The following is a 21,420-nucleotide window of genomic DNA, read 5'->3' on the forward strand; positions in this document are numbered from 1 at the left end:
TGAACACAACTTCATTGTTGTGTTCATATTAAAGAACATTATAGTTTGCAGAACAATTATAGGAGACATTTTTCTCTATAAGCTACCTTATCATTCAAACATAAACATGTAGCCTGCTCGCAATAGGAAAACAGTGAAATACACTTATTAACTGAGGTCAAGAGATTGTATTTTACCGAGCAGAAATAGAGATAGTGTGTTCCAACTGTTCACCCGGCCTTTCATGCACTTTAACAGTGAATCTACCAGGTAGTTTATATTAGGGGAAAGACAAATGAGCATGGGAGCACAAAGGAACAATTTTATATTGGACAAGTGGTGACAGAGCTACTGAAACCTCCCCTTTTTGCTTCACTTAGTACTGTCATGCTCATCGCTCTGGTACCCAAGTACCTTGTCTGTCACTACTTGAGCATATAGGGACTTGATTTTTAGATCTGGAACTACCAGCGGCATGTCCTCTTACTCCAGAGAACCCAGTTGATGTCTCTTATCCCATCCCATGAATCTATTCGGCCTTTTTTAATAAATCCAACTTTGGTATTTCTTACAGATTCACTGAAAGGATGAGGCTTCAAGGGACCTCTGGAGGTCATTTTGTCCAACGTCCTTGCTCAAGCAGGGTCACCTAGAGCAGGTTGCCCAGGATATGTCCTGACCGCTTGCGAGTATCTCCAAGGATGGAGACTCCACAATCTCTCTGGGCAATCTGTGCCAGTGGTCTGGCATTCTCACTTCTCAAGAGGAAACATGTAATCCTAAATCCCTCTGCAGGTCCAGCAAAAAAATAATTTTTGATTTTTCCAGTCTTTGCACCCTGTTAACTTACCCCCGTGCCAGTTCCAAGGAGTTCCTGGTAGCTGCTGGAGCGATACAAATTTTACAGAGAAATGCCAGGATAAACAACTAGAGGCAAGAGATTAAGATCTCCTAAAAGGTGTAGAAGCACAAGTCCTGGTGAAAATTACTGTGATTCAAAACACCATTCATTAACTGCCATGGAGAGATACTACACTGGATCCCAAAAGCAGCACATCTTTACCCAGGCAGAACTCTGCTGGCCCTGAACAGTCCTGCTCTGTGGCTCTGCTGCTCCAGTGAGAGTGAACTCATTTCCAGATAGCTCAGGATTCCCTCTGCCATGTCCTGCTGCAGGCATTTCTTTGGTGTCCTTAAAAATATTTTACTTTATTAGTAATGAGTCTTTTGGAATGCTAAGGAATTGCAGTAACACTTCAATCAGCACCAAACTTCAGTGCTCTCCCTGCCTGCCCCCCCCCCCCCCCCTGTATTCTAAAGAGCGAGAATTAGGGTTCTCAGAGAACATTTTGGACATTAGCATAATGGTGGGGAAAAGAGAAAAAAAGAAAGGGAAACTTTGTGTGATCGGTTTAGCTTGACTAGCAAAAAAATTACTCACTGAACACATCTTGAAAATGTTCTCCTTGAGTGGAGGATCCCAGCAGTGGAAAAAAGGCACTTTTGGAAACAGTGGAGGGAAGTTTACACAGATGGTATGAGAGAACTGGCATTGTGCTTGGAGATGTGGTGGGGCAGAGAAAAAGCTGCCCTAAATAGAAGGGACAAGATGCTGGGTTTAATTTAGAAATGCTATTGGCATTTTTGTTACTGGAATGAAGGGAGCCACGAGTCTGCAAATGAAACAGCCCAAACCCTTCACCACAATCGTGGAGTGTAGCAAAAGTGCAATGGGTTGGCATTTCCAGGCTTTGATTTTTTTCTTTTTCTTTGTGTTGCCAGATTCTGGAGTGCTTTGTCACCTATTTAGTTGCTTAAAGATAGCTTTTAAAGTACAAAATGTCAGCCTGAACTGAGTATTGAAGCTGTAAAGATTTTCAAAAAATTCCAGCCATTCCTTTGGTTTAGCAACCCTAAAGCTCTTGCAACTGTTATCATTTGTAGTGGTCACAAGGAAGTGACATTGTCCAATAAAAAAAAAAAACCAAGTCAAGCCACTTAGCAAGGACATAATTTAGACGTTGGGTTGACAGCTTTTTTTCTGCTCTATATGAATTGACCAAGTTCAGTGGTTTGTTAGATGCATTTGTTAGGTGTTTGGGGTTTTTTACAGTACAAGAGAAAGCGGTCGCTAATATACCATCCTTCTCCTCGCTTATGTAAATGCGCTCTCTCATAAACTACTGGAAGAACAGAGAAATATGGTTAGTAACTCCTTGATAAAGCTGGATTAAGATTTTGCTTTATTTATGTTAGCAATAATCATTGTGGTTTAGTGGCATTTGAAACAGCTGGAACCTTCTGTTTCAGCTGATGTTTTGATATGTCATTTTTTCTTGGACTTTGGTCCTGATTTTCTGGTCTATGTGAAACAGGCAAACCATTTATGTATCTCAGAGGAGTGCTTTTAATTTAGGAATTTAGAGAATTATCAGAGGTGGTTATTTTAATCCCTGCTACTCGTTCAGATGCCTTAGTCAGTAAGGGCTAGGTTAGAAAACAGATTTAGGAATCTAAATTGGTACAGAAGTCAAATTCAAGTGCTATTTCTTCAAACTAAAACTAAATCCCGAAAACCCTTGCTCAACTAATGCCTAGCTCCAAAGGTACTTAAACATCATACGACCTTTTTTTTCCAGCTTTAAAGTATCCAAGTTTTGAAGTCCTGCACATGCTGAAAGGCACCTGAGGCTTGGCAAAGCTCAGTGGCGAGATACCACGTCTACGACCTGCAAGCCCTGCAGGAGCTGTACACCAGGAGTTCCCTCGCTGGGGGAATCCAGCTGGGAAAAGAATCCTCCCCGCCACTGTCATCTGAGTTTGCTGCCCAGGGCTGAGGGAGTGTCTGCATGTGCAAAACTGAAAAACATGTAGATGGAGCATCTTTAGTTACAGTAAACTGGCGCTCTCTAGAATACCACTGAAAAGTGTTGGGAGGGATGCACGGACCACAGTGGTTGATTAGTTTAACTCCACTGGGTGTGCTACAAATCTAAGTACTAGATTAGATGTCAAGTTTATTCTACAATGGGATAAGTTCCCAAACGTTTCACACTGCTGCTTATCTCCTGAGAGCACCTGCCCCACTGGGCAGGGCTTCCAGGGTAATCTGAGTGTGAAAGGAAAACAGCATAAGCTGTGGCATTGCAAGAACTAGCAACTGTTCATGAGTCAGTCACGGTACTTAACTAATCCTCATTCTTTGCTTCCAGGTTGCAGAGCCTGGAAAACTTGCAGATTTTATAACTGAGGGTCAAATTGTTGAGGTTAAGACCTCTGGAAGTCACAGAGCAAAATTATTTTTTTATAGGGGCAATCTGAATATCCAGTGGAGCTGAGAAACTCCGAAAAGGGAATTAAGAGAAAAACATTTATGTCCTTATCTGGTGCTGTGTAACAAAACATTGGTCATAGTCTGTGATTTCAAAGTCAAATTATTTGGGAAAATGGGCTTGAGACATGCAAGTACTAGTAGGAGATGATATGCATGTTATATCATCATAAACTTGGAGTCAGGAACAGCTATTCACACTCATTGTGGATGGCTACGTGTAGCTATTCACCAGCATTATTCTGAGGATGGATGAACTGCTGTGCAGCTGTCTTTGGAGACTACCAGTTCATTCCTTATGTGACCTACTTCCAGCCTGGTAGAACTTTGCTTTTGTTTGAATTAGGCAAAAAAATATCTGACCGTGAATACAATTCTGTCTCTTCACAGCAACAGCTCTCTGTGTTGCTACCACAGTTGGTAAGCGGCGTACTGAATGGTGTGCAGTTTTCTGACCTTGGGACCTTGCATGAAGGAGTGGCTCTTACGACAAGTGCTTTCATGCCATGTCAGAGCACGGGATGAGTTTCGCCAACTGGAGCAAGTGGTAACTGCGACATCAAGCTGAATTTCCTTTAATATCTGTCATGTTTTGCTTTCATTTTGTTCTGCTTGTCTGTAATATGCTCTTCCCCATGCTTTTGTGTATAAGGTCAGACTCAGCTGTACTGTCAGGGAAAAAAAAAAGACTGAAGTCTCATCTCCGTTGCATGTGAAGGATGTGGGACTCTGTGAATCTTACTCCTACAAGAGAAGCAGGTTGGGATTCAAGAATATGATGAGAGGTTTCCATTGAGAAGCTTGGGTTGAAACATGGCTATGGGGTGAGACTACCTCTGTTCCACACACACACATGAAAAAAAAAAGGAGGAAATAAGAAGGCCCTAGAAGAACTAGAAATAAATTAAGCTTTACTTGCTCTATATATTCTCTGATTATTACATAGGATTTGCATGAAATATTGATGGCACATTTTCAACCTGTACTTGGGATAAATGCCACTGCTAAGAAGTGCCTCCGTTCCTTTCTTTCTGAGAGATCCTAGGGTGAAATGGTGAACACCTTCTCTAAGGACTGAGTCCTTTTCGGCACTGCCAGCTGTGAGACCTACTGCTAAATGTGCTAAGGAATACCTGGGTGATTCAAGAGTAGGTGTAAACGCTGATGTCCCAGGAACCACCTTGCCCTTGTCTTCTGTGCTAAATTGCAGGAGCCTTGCTGAGGCTGGATCTTGGGTGAGGGGCTAGCTGGAGAGGCTCAGACCTGACCAGGCAGAGGTAATGTTGGCATGAAAGGGAAGCAATCAAAAGGAAGTGCAGATAATATCTATCACCACTGATGTCTGTGTCTGTGTAAAGTTAATAGATAAGGTTTCAGGAGATAAGTTCTCTAAGACCAATAAAATTCCTTCTTTTTGTGCCCTGCAAATGGTTTCCTTTGTTGAGTTCCTTACATCAGCTCTTGACAGCATCACTCCTCTACAGGGTGTGTGCATCAGCTCCTTGTTATGCAGGTTTGCAGGTCAGGGTTGCCTGAGAGGCTAAGCTCTGTCTCTTCACCTGTAGCCCATAACCCTCAACATCTGGCTTTGGTTCTTAGAGGTGTCACTTTTCTTTTCAGATGCAAAGTTTGTAACTATTACCCAAGACTTTGTCACCTTGAGATTTGGCTGCAGTGATGCGCTCTAAGCCAGGGCAGAGCTGAACCTCCTGTAGAATGCGCTGGCCAATGCAGATGGAGTAACAGCTACCCAACTGTCTACGAATGTTGGGACTCTTAGGTGCAATGGTAATTTATGCCTCTCCAGCCCCAAATGTAGATAATCAACATGTCTTCTCTTTGCTGTGTGAATGCAGAACTGTTAAAAAACAGCAGGCTGTAATAAAACTCTAGGAATAGCCATATCCCGCTGTCATTTCATAATGGACATGAGGTTTGACCATACTACAATGTGGGACGTGTGGCAACTTTTGTACAGGACTGGCTCGGAGGGCATTTTTAGCTAAGACATTCAACATACTCAGAAAGTGAAGCTAATGAAAAAATGCTCTAACCAAAACCCAGTGAGATCTAGATTTTTCCTTCTCAGGGAATGTCTTATGGTTCAGTTTTATTTCCCTTCCTAATGAAAGCAATAAAACAATCCAGAAAGCTATTACAAAGCATGATTATGAATAAAATAATTGCTGGTCAATCAAGTGATTTGTCTGAATGAAAGCAAAATATTTCATTTAGATCTCAACTTGAAATAGTATGGAAAATGGGAAAAAAAATCTGCAATGCAAAATTGAAAATGTTATTTTGAAAATATAGTAACATTTAATTTTCGGCAAGCTGATTCTTTTGCTTTTCTCTTCAAAAGGAACATTAGTCAAGATCATCACTCTTATGCAGATGTTTTGTTTTCATGGATTGGCAGTTTCTTGAGAGTCTAGATGGAACTGACTTGTATGTAAAATACCTAAGAATATGTTAAAATGGTGATCTAATCTCAGTGAATTTAAAGTGTTGCTAAGAACCTGTAGTATCCAAAAATATCTGAAACAGTCCTACAGATAAGGGTTTGGTTTTTTTTTCTTGGTCAGCCAGAGTATTTGTATGGACAAAATGATAATGAGGAAAAGAATCAGCCAAGTTGCACTGATTTTTCTCTTGGTCTAGAACTTCTCTTTATCAGATGACACTTTTTAAGTCAAATGAAACAAGCCAGAATACCGTGTTACTTTCAACAGTCTGTTGAAGCTCACTTTGATTTTCATGTGCTAAGTCTAAGGAAACCTCTAAAATATTTTCTGGCCAGCTGAAATGGTATCCTAGAAGAGCACGCATTTGTTGATGAGGTAAATACTGTTCTCCGGTCAACTCCAGCTGCAGCTGTTTGCATTTTTAGCCATTGATTTGCATCGCAATCTCAGTGTAGTACTGCTCCCTACTGCTTGACAGTAAGAGAGGAATCGGTCCCTGTAGCTGTCCAGTGGTATTAATGGAGACCCAGTGATGCCTATGGTAAACTGTTTTTCTTATGGCTGCGATTAAGCTCAACAGTAGCTTTTTGGAATCAATGGAAATTAAATGCAGATAACAGGCATTAACTGAACATTTATTGGAAATAATTTAAATTATGTATAGTTGTGACTTAGTTAATGGAAATTAATGACTACCGTTTGGGTTTAAGCAGGACTGCTGGAATGTAACGAAAGTCAATACAAGCAGTTACAAATGGTTGAGATAAGGAAGTACTTATTGATATTAGTGATCTTCAATATTTTCCATTGGAACCATAATCTAATACAGACCATATTGCTGTGGACTTCATCTAGAGTACAGGGATAAGAAATTGTTAATAATATCATAGATGTAAAGTGTCACTAATCTGGTAACTTGCTACACTGGCTATTGAAATAATTAATGCAGTAGATCATTCTTAATTATAGTCTTGTATTTACAGACAAACTGAAACTGAGGCTGTTATTGATTAAAAGAGGTGCCATATTGCAGACTTTTCTAGCCCTGTAACTATATTGTTCTTGAATTTCATATAGTGTAGCTTAGATTTTTACATCTGATTTGAATTACTTGAATGTCTTAAAGATCTGTGTTCCAACCAGATGTGAGAAATGGCTTTGGTTTGGAAAGTTTCAAGGAAGGACCACCAAATAATGAGGAAAAAAACAACTCTCTCTTATTTTTTCCCCTACACCTTCAGTGGAAAACAGAAAAAAAAAAAAGTATCCCAATTTATTAATATGACTTGGGATCCTGTCAGGAAAATGTTCTCTACCTGCAAAGTATCTTTATCATTCTTCCAGCCCAAGGTTATATACTGGGCTTGATAAACCTCTGTAATTGAAAGAATTAAACATTTCTGTACATGGTATTACTATTTACTGTGCTTTATGCATGTTCTGTCACAAAGCCAATGGTTTAACTGTGCAGAATTTCTGCTAGTTAAGCACCGCTGGCTGTACTAACTACAATAGTTGGCTGTACTGATAGTATACATACATTCTAGTTAACCATACTAAAACCACAACTTTTTTTCTCTTCTTCTTGTCATTAAACTTTTGGATTTTTTAATTTAACTTAGTTATTTTTAAAAATATATTTATGAATTTAATTCAAGTATTCAATTTAATATGAAGACGTTACCTCTTTAAGAGGAAGATTAGGTCATGTGCTACTTTTGTACCACATTTTGTTTTGTTGTCTTTACTTGATGGAAGTACTTTATCTTTCAGAATCGGCTTTTATGTTGCAAAGTTATATGATAAAGATTAAAGACATTCTGGTTTTTGAAATATTCTGTGACATGTAGAGAAAACCCTCTATTCCTTTGAAATTCTCATCGGTGAACTGGGGATGACTGCTAGAAACTGACCACAAAGAGAGCGTGAAAAAAGCAAAGTGAATTTATCTACAAAGTGTACATAGAGGTTGGAAATTTCTTTGGAAATACTTCTAAAGCTCCGTTGAACGCTGAAAAACTGAAAGAATTAACTAGTTTGTTATGCCATATACAATGTTTAATACTGGTATGTATTTCAAGCTAGTGGTAAAAACAAAGGAACTATAATAAACAGGTCACTATTAGCTCGCAAAGATACCATCTGTACTTACCTGTGAGAAATCCAAGGAGTACAGAGAACACATTTCAAGTACTGAAAATGACGGGAAAATATAATTGGCATTATTCCTTTTAATTATACCTGGTGATTTGTTCCGGGATTTATAATGCTGACCTTGATACGCTATAAACAGAACCTTCATTTAAAAGGGATTAAGGTTGGTTATGTGTGTGATAACCCGCCTTAACATAAACTCTGTCTGTAAGAAGATGCCAAGTTACGGAATGCCTCCTACCCATTCCCTTGCGTTGCCAATGGCCGCTACGCTGCTTCGGAGAACTCCTCCTGCCACCAAGTGACAACCAAACATCCTACGAATGAGCCCGCTCAGCGTATAAAACACTGTCTTACCATCAACATTAGCATTATTTGGGACTGACAGATGCCACATGCACAAGTTCGCTAAGCAACGCTTTATGCGTTACTGAGCTTTTTATGGCAAAGCGTCGGTAGAGACCCCCCCATAGGTGATTCAACCATTCTGAAGGCAAAGGCTTGCTAACACAGATTGGCTTGTGAGCTTGGACAAGGGTAGACCGCGCGAGGCTCTTCTGCACGCTCCGAGCTGGTCTGGCGGAGGCTGGTCCCAGCCCAGAAGACCTCTTGAGTGACCAAACTTCACACCAGGTGTGGCCTCCTTGGCTCCCAAACGGGTGCCGAGATCACGTCAGCTCAGAACAAAAAAGCTGGGGCTGCCTGTACATCTGGCTACTCCCCTGATGTCTGAAGTAGAAACTGTAAGGGTGCCAGCATCTCCAGTCCCAACAGAAACAAAATGCTTAGAATTAAACATTTTTCCTACGCGCAGCTCTCAAACGACCTGAACTGCCTGAGTCCTGGTCCTGATTATGGCTCCTGTCCAGCTGGAAATTCAGGGAAAGATAGCCATTTCTTCTGCAAATTCCTTTCCACATACCGCACACGCACATGCACACACACGGGGTTGTGAAGTGGTTACATCTTTACCGAGAGTTTTGTTATAGGTTGGGTTAAGCCGTGTTGAAAATGGTAGGTTTAACCACCGCCCTTCTCTTCTGAGCTACGGGAGACAGTTCAGCACATGTTTCTGCCCAAAACAAAGGCAAATGTAAGGTTGCCCAGGAATTTAAAAGATCTGGGTGGGGAGCCTTGCTGAGTTTGTCTTGGGCAGGGATGCACGTGGAAAAGAGACAGAGCCGATTGAGCAGCAGAGACGGAGCTCCAAAGCAGACCGGGAGGAGAGGTGGGCAGTCTGCAGGAGCCGTGGCGCACAGCCTTGGGAGGAGCCTGGAGAGAGGGATTTCAGTCCCAAGGTTTGCTGGAAAGACCTTGGGAACATGAACAAGGAATCCTTCTCTCATTACGTGAGTCAGGATGCGTGATTTAGTACTGGTTCAAAAGTGGGCAACCGTATATTCAGTCCCATTCAAAGCTGTACACAATTGTAATCATCCCAAGTAACAAAAAATTGTGAATAAAACATACAAAAGAGGAAGAAGAATCTCGAAAATTGCTTACCTGTATTATTGAAATGCATGACCAAAGTCCCTTGCCACTACCTTTAACCATGAGAGAATTTTGAAAGACTGGTTATTTATTAGGGCAAAACAGAGCCAACTTAAGGAAGTCCTTACAGGTCTATTTTTATATTAATTGAAAGTCACAGTCTAAACAAAATTATTTGAAAATTCCCAAATAATTCAGTCTCTACTTGTAGATTATGAACAGTGAATTTGGTAAATTCTGTATACAGCTGAAACAAGGAGTCAGAGATCTTCTTTAGTTACTAAAGGTAACAAATATTTGAACAATCCAATAACAAACACTGAAACAGGCCCTGGGCTGCTTATTTAAGCCACAGTTGTAACAAGAGCCTTGGAAGATTTACCTGTGGTAGGACTGCAGATGTGGTTACTCAGATATTTCGGTAGGATTTTTAAACTCATATAACTGTACTTCATTTCTGTATATTTCAGCTGGGGCCAGAGTCCTTATCATTGCAGAACCAGGGATTTATAGCGCTTTATTCCCTTTAGCATTCACGTAGAAAGCCATGGAGCCCTCGCTCCTAGACTTGCTGATATAAAGATAATCATCTTTGAAGTGAACTTCCTGGGAACCAAGTCCTCCTCCAGCTGGAGGCAATGGAAATGCTATTGCTGACTTCAGTGGTAGTAAATTTCAGTTCTAACACTTTTTATGACACCTCTTTTTGGAACAGATACATTTACTGGAGCATTCGTTACTAATTGCCTGCATTTTTTTGTTCATATTATTGTTAAATGAGACTCATAATGTATTTCTCATTTTTTAACAGAAAAACTTGTGGAAAGGAAGGACTGTCTATGTTGAGCACATCTTTTAAATATTGAACTTGTTTATCTCCTTTGTCTTCCTTTTTGTTATCCATCCATTTAAAAGGAAAGTGTTTATGATGTGAGGTTTGGCAAATAGTTCATAAAATGTAAATTCTATTTTTTTTTTGTGATGCAGAGAGAGGGGGAGAGAGAAATCCCATCATTTCAGCAATTTTTTTTTTTCACACTGAGTTACAGCTCAGCGTGACTTGAAATGACAGAGATACCAACCCCAAGAATCAAGATTATACAGTGGAAATGCCAACTGACTGCTCAGAACAGTACTGTTAGTGGCACCGCTCTTTACTGTTACTGAAACGAATTCAAAGGGGCTGGGTTTTGCTCTCAAATCATGCATTATGTTATCACTTTTCTAGTCTCACATCATTTATTTAAAAGCAATTGTTTCCTTGATTCACAGCCATCCACACGTATGCGATACGAAACGTTACGTGCCATATTTTATCTCTCCCTGGGTATAAGTCTACGACGTGTTGATGTTGATGTGAGATGAGGATGCTCAGCACTTCACAAAACCAGGCCCCAAGCAAAAGGCAAATGTAATGTTTTGACAAGTGCAAGTAACAAATGGCTACGGTGAAGGTGGTGATTAAAGTGTTATAAATACACTTCGGGGTTCTGACGTTGCAATCCCAGGCTGCTTCTACGTTATTTTTGTGACTTATTTCTTCACAGAGTACCGCTGGTACTCCTGTCGTTTACTGTTAATGTTTCCACGCCGATCCTTTACATACTATTTTTATTTAATGCTTCTTGACCCAGGGAAGAACTCTGCTTTCCGTGGCATAAAGGATAAAGGATAGCACTAGCCTCTACAGCAGTGAGTCTTTGTCCTGACTCCCTTCCTCCTCCACCAAATTTTGCATTGCAGAGGGCACTCAGCAGGCACCGGGAGTGGAGCTCACCTCACCTAACGCGGAGGTAGACAGACATTTAGCTACACATCAGCTGCTCACTCACGTTCCCCTCGTAGCTGACGGGAAGAAACAGACACCTGTAGGCTGTGATTCATCTTACCTATCTTAGGTATTTAGGAGAATGTGAATTGAGACCCCACAGTGCCTCACGCCGCGGTGACTCGCTCAGATACCATTGCTTACATTGTGCGTATCTACCTTTGCTCAGCTGAATCTATTGCCGTGATACTTTTCTTAATGTGACCTTAAGTCAAGACAACTCCACCTCAAGCCATTTATGGGATTTATACAAACTTTTCAAGCCTTTCCACTTGTCTTGAAGGCACTTTGATAAAGGGGTGCATTACAGGATTTAAAAAAATAACTGAAGTCACCTGACAAAGCAACATTCACCACACACTAAAAGCCATCCCTCTGGCTTTCACTTACATTAATATTTTGGTATCAGCAGGAAGCGGCATTCCACAGTGGGGATCTGGTGAGGTGTTTACAATCTTCTGCTTGGACTCATTCATGATAAAAAAGAAAAAGATTGTTTTGCAGATAAAAGGTTGTCATGCTACAAACTGAAACCAAGGAAGTTCTTTTGTTACAAGCTAAGAGGTTAAGTGACATGTTTGGTACTTCAACAAATAGTCTGGACTTCCTTTATTCTTAAATAATCTGCGCTTCCTTTAAAAATTAAAATGCAAAATCAGTTTTTTTGATGCTGTCTGACTAAGAGGCCACGGAACCTCTTACGTTGAATCCTGTCCTTTGAATCGCTCTTTTTAAAAACTTGGTTATCTATAATTTCGGTCAGTGTTTTTAGAGCAAATTGCCTCACAGTTCTGAAAACTGACTGAGCAAGACGGCACTCTGTAGGGCTGGTGTAATCTAGTCTCCATTTAGCAATACGCTGCTTAAGTTTGCTAACCGGGCTGGCCAAGAGCTCAGTGAGGATCCAAGTCTAAATTTTGCAAATTCAAACTTTTATGACCAACCAAAGAAATCTCTCATTTTGACTACAGAAAATCTAGCTTTGAATCTGAATTTTGTAGTCTGGGTTTCCCTCTACTTCCTGTCTGAGATCATCGTTACAGCAACTACTTGCACGAGTTCCTATCTAATTGAAACGCTAGTGGCATGCATATGTGCTAAACGAAGGAATGTAATAAAAAATTTATGACTTAGTTACACTTTGAAGCATAAAGTGTTAAAGAGTTAAAAAGAGCTCTTTTTTTTTCCTCAGGTCCTTCAGGCCAGGAACTGTTTGCAATGCACGGAGCACATTTGGGATCTGACTGCTATTATTATTTCCTTTTGCAGTGTACTGCGTACATATCTTTTTTGATTTCCATGAATATGACAGAGATCTACGCAGTGAAGCATGATGCAGCGATACGAAACTCTCTCAGCGATTTTCAAAATACGCAACCCATAAATCATTCACCTTAACCTGGGCCCAAATTTGCATGGAACTGGGGGTCGATCGTCTCAAAAGCTAAGTCACCAAAAGTCCAACCAATCCCAGCTGTGCGTGAAGCACATAACAAAGTTCTAAAGGTAGGTTTCAGATGGCTTCAGGGTTTGTAATGGATGCTTTGCACAGCTGTAATGATGAGTGGGTGAGGAGAGTTAAGAATGAATGAAGTGTGGGTGGTGGAAATATTCACCGGGCATGTCACGGCCAGGGGAGGAAGCACAGGGGCCTCCCAGCCTCCGTGATGGGAAAGACGTCAAGGCTCCCTGGACATGGGTCCTACTTATTTGTTTATTTCAGCTCTGACACATTCTCATTAGGAAAGCAAAAAATGTGAAATCGATACCATTCCTTTTGAAAGCAGGGAGCTGATTGTGGCTGAGCAACAGAGCTGTCTTATAATCTGCTTCCAAACGTGTGGGTGCCTCTTGGGTTTCCTCAGCTATTTTATGGCCCATTTTCAAAGATTTCTGTAAAATCAGGCCAACAATGTCTGCATCCCCTACCACATCAGTGAAAAATTGGACCGTGTTGGAGAGTCACGTAAATTCCTTCCCTAAGAAACATTTACATTTTACAAAGTGTAAATCTAGCAGACCACTTCACGGGGTGAATTTGTCCCTGGTTCATCTCCCTCGTTACGTTACAGTTACCAGGGGATGGGTTGACTAATAATTTACCATCAGCGAACAGAAAAATGAGCAGCACGTATAACTGAACATTACAAAGGTTTCTTCCAGGATTGCCATGACGTGTTCAGATAGTTGATAAGATAATTCATTCTTACTGTTCCCATATTTTCATGAGAACTTACCTATAAGTAAACAAAACCCAAAGTCTAGTTTAGGTTTCTTTGTTGTATTATTATATGGCACAGTAAGTGTAATAAAGCAATCTGTTGAATTCTCCTTGACTTTTCATATTCGTTGTTCCTAGACAGGTTTTCTTGCACACGTAAAATATATACAACAACTTTCATGTAGTAGTTTAAACTGTTGCCATTTCTTTATTGGCAACGTATTCTTACAGTTAGAACTTGATTGGGCTGGGAAATATTAGAGATATGTTGACTAACACACTGTTAAAAATATAAGACGTGTAATGTTTAAGTAATGGTAGATATTCACGGTCCAGGTTGAATGGTTGTTCATGGTTCACAGTTGCAACCACAACTGATACAGCAGTTAAAAAGATGCTGTCTCCAAAGTTACTGATATTGCCTAACAACTAAGTTGCTCAAAATGGTAGGGTAAAACGATGGCTTCACTGAAGTCTGCAGCAAACTTCATCGATTTTGTAGGAATGGAACATTTATTTTCGTACAGAACAAGGAACTCATTCAATCTGAAAGATAAGTAGGTTTTTCAAAGTGTTTTTTTTAGCCAAGTAGAAGTGTCTTAAAGGACAAAAAATGGCTTTAAACCAGGGCAAGAATTAGTGACATTGATAACTGTCATGTCTGAGGTTTTAAGGAAAGCAATGGAAATTCGAAGCCTGCCAGTATTTCATTCTTTTACGCTAAAAGACTCATGCAGCAAGAATCCGTAAGTGACACTCAACCAAGAAAGAGCTTTCTGAACAGCTGATGTGAAACTTGAAAAGAGGCAACGTAACAAATGTCATGCGGGGGGAAGTGCTTTCATTCCCGTTCAGGAACATCTGGTTTATTGCAACAATAACTACTGTAATTATATCACTGCTGGAAAAGCTGCTTTAGGTTAGGTTAAGTTTGTGGGTTTCTATAATAAACACTGCTTTGGAGGAGTGGGGGTTTCAGTATTTCAGCCATGTCAGATCACGCTGAACTGAACTGTGATTTGAGGCAAAAATAACAAAATATGGAAAACATAAAAGCATTGTTTCTAACCATATATTTCTTGAGATATACTCTTGGTTTATTCCTCATTATAGCAAGTGGAGGGTATGCCAAAGAAGCAAATTGTTGGATGACTGACCATATTTCACTGATACAAAATAAAGTAATTTTTTTGTCAGTTGGAAATAGGCTTATTAATACTTACAGTAATACATATTGCTGTAATAAATAAACAACCATTCTGCAAAGAACAGTAAATATCATTATTCTCACTTTACACACAGGGAAAACTCAGGAACATGCCTTAGGTCAGATAGCAGCTTAATGGCGGAGGGTGTCCTAGTAAGAATATAGTGGATTTTTCCAGATGCGTGCCTGTGTGATAGGGCTTACTACCCAGCCACTGTACTACTTCACTAGTCATTAAAAATTAAGTGTTTCAACTACAGTACAATGCTTTTCTATCTAATGGAAAGTCTGAGCCTACACCAGTCTTTTACTACAGCAGAACCAACTGAATTCTCTCAGTTGCCAAGTGTATTTCCTGAATATTATACAGCAGCAAGAAACAATTGTCTATTTTCTTGGCAACAGAGTACATTCACTGACCATAGCATCAGCAGTATCCACAGCAGTACTGTGGCTGCACTTGGATCTGCAGTGGGCTAGGCATTGCACGTGACCATTTTCTCATAAACTGCAAAATATAAACAAACCAGTTTGTATTCTACTGTTAGGGCATGCTTAGTCTAGATTCGACGATAAATATTCTATAAGTCTATACAATTTTAGTGTATTAACTGTGTATAAAAAAGAATGACAATGTATAAAAAAGAACGGGTAAACATCTTCCTGATAAGGGAAATGGGAATGTCCTTCCACATATATGAATTCCCATTACAATGCTTTGTTACTATAGAAAGGTGTGCAATAGGTCCGAAACTGCCTCAGACCTTTGAGAATTTAAGAATGATGGAGAAAGAAAGAGATATTTTATTATTATCGCGGTTTGCTTCTTTACCTCCATCTCATGATTTGCAGTCGTTTGCTGCCGTGTGCTCGGATTCACACATGCGTACACAACAGATCAAACAGAATTTGCCAGTTATGTGTATGCACCATTTTAACAACTGACTCAGTATTCTTGCATGCTTACACTGGCAAAATATTACCCCAGCAAGAATCAACTTATATTACACATGCAAATGTGGGTTTGTGTGTGCAGAAGACTTCTGTTTTATAAATGCAGGTTTAACACTATCTTTAGTTTTATCTCCTGCAGCTAAAATAATTTCTACCAGCTCAGTGCTTGGAATTGAAATTATTCCTTTGCTTCAACACAGATAGAATAAAATAATGCCAGAATATCACACTCTATTTTTCCGGGTGTTATTCTATCAGAAAAGTTCAAATTAATGGAGCATAAATTGCGTCACTTAAATGGCCGCTAAACCCTGTTGAAGGCAAACCACTGCAAACATACTGCAATTTTCAAAGCAACACAGTAGAGAAAATAACAAAGTTGTTTTAAAGTTCCAACAAAAAGTAGGTTTATTGTTATTTATGACTAGCTCTATCTGAATTCTCCAAGACATCATGGGGTTTAGTGCTAATGGTCATTAGACTAATCAGTCATACATATCGTTTTTCTTCCATAATGTTCTTTCTTTGTATATTTTATATATATATATATATACACACCACTCCTATATATGTATATGATTATATACATATGTCTTTTTGGGGGCGGTGAATCAAGAGTGACCCAACTTTCTCCATTTTCATATAAATCTTTTTTTCAAATAAAATCACATGAACCATAAACAGAAAAATATCTCTGACATGGAAGTTTCATATTTCTCACCTGTCTGTCATCTCATCACCAGTTTTAGATTTCTGGTGAGTGGGCTGCTGAGATTTTTATAAATATTTACATGTAGACATGATCATATCATGGATACTTTTATTTTATATATGCTCCTACTTCTATTTCATAGTCTTTGACTACAGTCATTGCCACAAATGGCTTAATTCTCTGCAATTTTGTTGCAAAAAAGTTAAATGTCAGAATTACAAAAGGAAGAGCAGATCATCAACTGATGGCAGTCATCACTCACCTATATCAAGGGACTACAGAGCAATTTACATGAGCTGAAGTATGGAAGAGTTTGTTTTCAAGGTATGTACAAAATACGAACGGTCTGATGATGAAACAAATGAGGAGTAAGCTTGAAGCTTGCTCTACACTCATGCTAAATGCCAACTCCATCTCTGATCTGGTCCTTCAGACAGGAAAAGTCAAAAGTAAACAGTTTGCAAGCTGCTGGCAGCAGCACTGGGCATGCCTCAACCATGCTAGCTTTAAAATACCACCTAGAACTGGGATGAACCCTTCACCTTTCTTTTTTTGGACGCTAAAAGACCTACATCTCTGCTCCTGCCTGCCGCGGCACTCAATCTTGGAAGACGTTGAATATTGCCTGGATAATGCTAAGTGTCCTCAGATGCCTTTCTTGTCAATGGCTCTAGATACCTTCCAGCACCAGGCACTCATTCAAAAAAAGAAGTTAAGTTATTGCAGACTTTTCTTCAGTTTACGTGATGTCAGGCAGTCTGGCAGGACTTAGGATTCAGTCCTGTAAAATGCTGACCTTTCTCTCCTTTTACTCCAAACTGGGGCTGAGCTATTCTGTATAATGCATACCTTGCATGATTCAATATATAGACTAAAAGAAAAAGGAAAATGTTTTGCTTTTGGGTTTTTTTTAATCATAAAACCAAAAAATAGTGGACTGAAAAGTGATTTAAAAAACCTCCCAAGATATAATTTCCAATTCTCTGGCTTTTTCTCTGTTTTTGCAGTGTTTCCTTAGTACATCTAGACAGCAGAAAAATTTGCTTGTGGCAGGCTGACTTCCTCCCATGGTGCTCATAAGTCATCACCCATTGGTTCAAGTGCCTTTCATCTCTGCTAAGTTCATATCAGAATTACTTGCGCCAAGGATGGCGCAAGCTCATTTCCAGTGTTGGGTCCCATGCTGCGTTGCGGTGAGGGATATTTACTGGCACTGACTGCTCGTGTTTGCAGCAGAACTAGGCATGGGAAAGGTGGGACAGCTCCTGCAACCGTGTGAAATTCCTGTTTCCTCTGCAGATATTCCTGGAGATGTTCCCCTTGAGCTCTAAGGGCTTATTCAGTTCGGGACTTTTCTCTTTTAGAATGCTTATATCAAATGGAAAGCTCTCTTCTCTGAGAACAAACCAAAAAAAAAAAATGTTTTAAGTGAGGCAACAAGGTCTAGCAGACAGAGCAGAAATCTGGAATATCTGCAGTGATCACAGAATCACAGAATCATATAGGTTGGAAAAGACCTTTAAGATCATCAAGTCCAACCATAAACCTAGCACTACCAAGACCACCACTATACCATGTCCCTAAGCAAAATATGATATTATGAGGCTTAATAGTTAACAGTTTTCCACCACACATAAGAGAAATATGAATGAGAACTATAATACACACGCACACACAGAGTAAACAGAAGAAAGATAAAGCTAGTTCCACTTCTACAAAGATCTGAGCACACTCATATCAAGTCTTTGACTCCTCATTGATTTTTCTGAATTGCCTTGTTGTGATTGCAAGAGCTGGTTGTACTTTGGAGACTATATCACTCACAGAAGCACTGAAGCTATTTTCTGCATGAATACAGAATATCTTCATATTAAGGAAACCTATCTTTTGTGGGCACATTCAGAGACACATATGCTGATATTTAGACTTCATTCATTGGTGATAGTGCAGAAAGTCTACTAGAAGCCAGCGAGACAAAGAAACTTGCAACACAATCATGAGAAAAAGTATGTCCTGATAGTAAGAAATTCTGTAGACATCATTGCATGTGCTCACGAGGCGTGCTTTTTCTGACTTTGTTATGCGACTTTAAAACGAAACATTTTCATGAAAGAGACTTTGACAGTGCAACGTGTTTTGCATTCAGCACCACTTTCATGCGGTAGTCTGGTCTTCTCACTACAGGTTAGAAATCCGAGATAAACTCAAATGATAAAATTCAGACCATGAAATATGAAACACTCCAAAACTCCAAGTTCAGATAAGGAGTCTGACCATGCTGAGTTGAATGCTGCAAAACACCGTGAGAATTTGTAAAGCATTGAATACAAAGGCAGGGGCTGTACATATATTTCAGGTCTATGTAGGGAAAGCAGTTTGTAAGGGAAGCTCATCTGAAGTTCATCAACTGTCTGTTAAAAATGGGAAATACTGGGGACTATTAAATATTTAATTTTTACAGATGATCAGCTGCGGGTTACTGAGGACAGATGTTTTTGTAATCGTCACACAGTGGAATAATTGTCAGTGTTCAATGTCCTTCAACTCTGTATGTCCTACATGGAAAGATATACACCGGGCATCTAGAATTACTAAGGTAGTCTACAGTGCAGAACATTTAGGAACGCATCTCAGAGCCCGGCAGAAAGTTCCTTTCACAGGCAGACATTTTAATATTTTTCTGTCATAAATGGAGCTACCAGAAAGAGAAAAACAACATTGCAAACCCAAATAATCACTTCACAACCCCATTTTCAGACCAGTGAATACGTTCTAGGTGCAAGACCTATCCAAACTTAAGAAGGCAATCTGTATCTCATCCATAAGTAGAAATTAAGAATACTTTGCAGATTTCTACTCAGAGCATTAGATGAGACCTCCCAGGCCATGGTTACACAGATGCTTCATTCCAGCAGAAACCCACAATGCGAACACAACGCATAGCCCTGTCACCCCTCCCTGCTTCCCCACAAACTCCCTCCACATGTCTCGTTGCTCATTCTCGTGTTAATTACCATGTGGCGAGAGCAGACCACTGCTCTCCCTCAAAATGATACCGGCAGCAGAGCGATTCGTGTTCATCGCTGGATCAGTGCCCCATCAGGCGCCCTGCAGGACTGTCCGAGAGAGCAGGGGGAATGGACTCCCTGGGGCGGGGTACGCTGGGGCCGCCGCTTTCAGCAACAGCTTAGGCTGACGTAGCACTTAAGTGAGTGTTTAATTGTGCCCTCATTCCTTAGGTGTTTGTCTCACTGCGTTGGGCACACTAAAGTTTGCTGTCCGAGATCATTTGATATTTAAGGGAATCTTTCCCAGTGTCTCCCAGCATCTTCCGTTTCATAGCAGTACCTAGCATCACTATGATAATGAGCTAAATTAAAGTTCCATCTTTCTAGCTGACTATTTTTTAATGTTTTTTCTTTTTCTTCCACTCCTCCAATTCAGAAATCGCACTCTTCTAGCCTCCAGAGAAAAACCCACGGGGGAGAGCTCATTTTCCCTTCATCAGAAAACTCAATGTCCTTTCAGTGCTCTCCCATGGTGCATTGGCCTTTACTCTCTGGCCTGAGCTCTTGAAAGGCTGCCGTTCACCCTGGAAGAGTTTTCCCACATGCTGTATTGTCAGGGGACTGCCTGACCGTGGTCGGTGGTTTCTGTGTGCGGACACGTAGGCGGAAAGGGGCAGAGGGTCCACACTTGAGTAGAGCAGAACAACTGCAGGAGGGAGGCCTGGACCAGAACTGGGATTTGTGGGTGAGGAGCTGCTGGCCTGCCAGGATATGGGGTCTATGCAGACGAGTATCAATAAAGGCATTAAAAATAGAGAAAGTAACGGCTTCTCAAATTGCAGCCCGTGGTTTGCAGAAAGAGGTTTTGTCTGTCCCGGAGTCATGCATGCAAAGTTTGTCATCTGCCTACATCTGCTGCAGTTGCTTGGGAAGAACATAGTGACGGGATACCTGACCTGGGAAATTATTGGTGCAAAAGCTTCAGGCTATTTCTCACCTGCACCATGTTAATAGCACTGCCTTTACATACGAGCTGCTGTTGTGGGTTTGAGTCCCCTCCGCCTCGTTTCTCACAAATAAATCTGGGCTGCAGAGATATTACAGAAAATAATGAGCAATCCCAAACCTGAAATTCAGATACAGCCTTTCCCATGGGTGAGGTGAGTTTGAAGCTATGGTTGGGATCCACCTCTCATGGGAAGCTGTGAAGTTCTGTGTCCCTGCTGCTGACAGTCTGCCCCGTCAGCAGTGGCACACAGGGCCAAAACCAGTCTCACTAGAAGCACAGCATCACCCCACTTGGTAACTGGGATTCGTTTTTTTTTGGGAAGGCTAGCCAGTTAAACTTGCAGCCAGCCATCCGTATGGTACCTGAGCTAGACACCAGACACCACGCAAGGCTGCAAGACTCAGATTTCCATGATCCTTAACTAATTGAAAAATAAAGCAGGCTTGCAGTTTGGGGTCTCTTTGTTTTGTTCCCTGTGTGTGTGCGTGTGTTTGTGTGTTTATGCCAGCTGTATCCAAACGATGGCTGGCAATACTTCCTGATTTTGTAATTGAGATGTATAAATACAGCAAGCCTGAGATAACATCTAGTATTGTAATACTTTTCCATCCCTCGGCACTGGCAGGAGTTGGTTCTTAACTACCATACAAGTTCAGACCTAAACAAGAACCCCTGGAGAGCAGGCACACAGTACCTGCAGCGCTAGGTGCTCTGATGGGGCCTGATCTTTTAAGTTGCTGAAGAGCAACCCTTAGTGCTCATCTCCCACCAAGGTCACCAGAGACTAGGAACACGCAGCATCGTTTAGACGGTACCATCATTAGAGGTACAAAGTATCTCAGAAGATGCAGTTCCCTGGTTGATCCAGGTTCAAATCAAGGCTATTGATATTGTCTTTAAGTCAATACCTTAGACCCTCGGTCACAAGAGGTTAGATAAGATTAAAGAACTAAGTTTTTTTAATCTATTGAATATTAAAAATGGCCACTTCTGGCTTTTCATTCACACCATCTGTTGCTAGCAGGTTGTATCGGCAGTTTCAGGACAGATTAATAATTGTT

At 40.5% G+C, this 21,420-nt stretch overlaps 1 long non-coding RNA gene across 4 annotated transcripts in view; it reads left to right on the plus strand.

Moving 5' to 3' along the window:
• Window positions 1–18,026, plus strand: part of LOC142410086 (uncharacterized) — a 33,369-nt gene extending 15,343 nt beyond the window's left edge. For 2 of the 4 annotated variants that reach the window (XR_012775827.1, XR_012775826.1), the window contains exon 4: window positions 554–12,428. This is a non-coding gene — a long non-coding RNA (uncharacterized LOC142410086). The other 2 variants (XR_012775829.1, XR_012775828.1) reach the window with 2 other exon arrangements.
• The last annotated feature ends 3,394 nt before the right edge of the window (window positions 18,027–21,420 follow it).

Source organism: Mycteria americana, chromosome 5 (genome assembly GCF_035582795.1).
Source record: "Mycteria americana isolate JAX WOST 10 ecotype Jacksonville Zoo and Gardens chromosome 5, USCA_MyAme_1.0, whole genome shotgun sequence".
Classification (NCBI taxonomy): Eukaryota; Metazoa; Chordata; class Aves; order Ciconiiformes; family Ciconiidae; genus Mycteria; species Mycteria americana.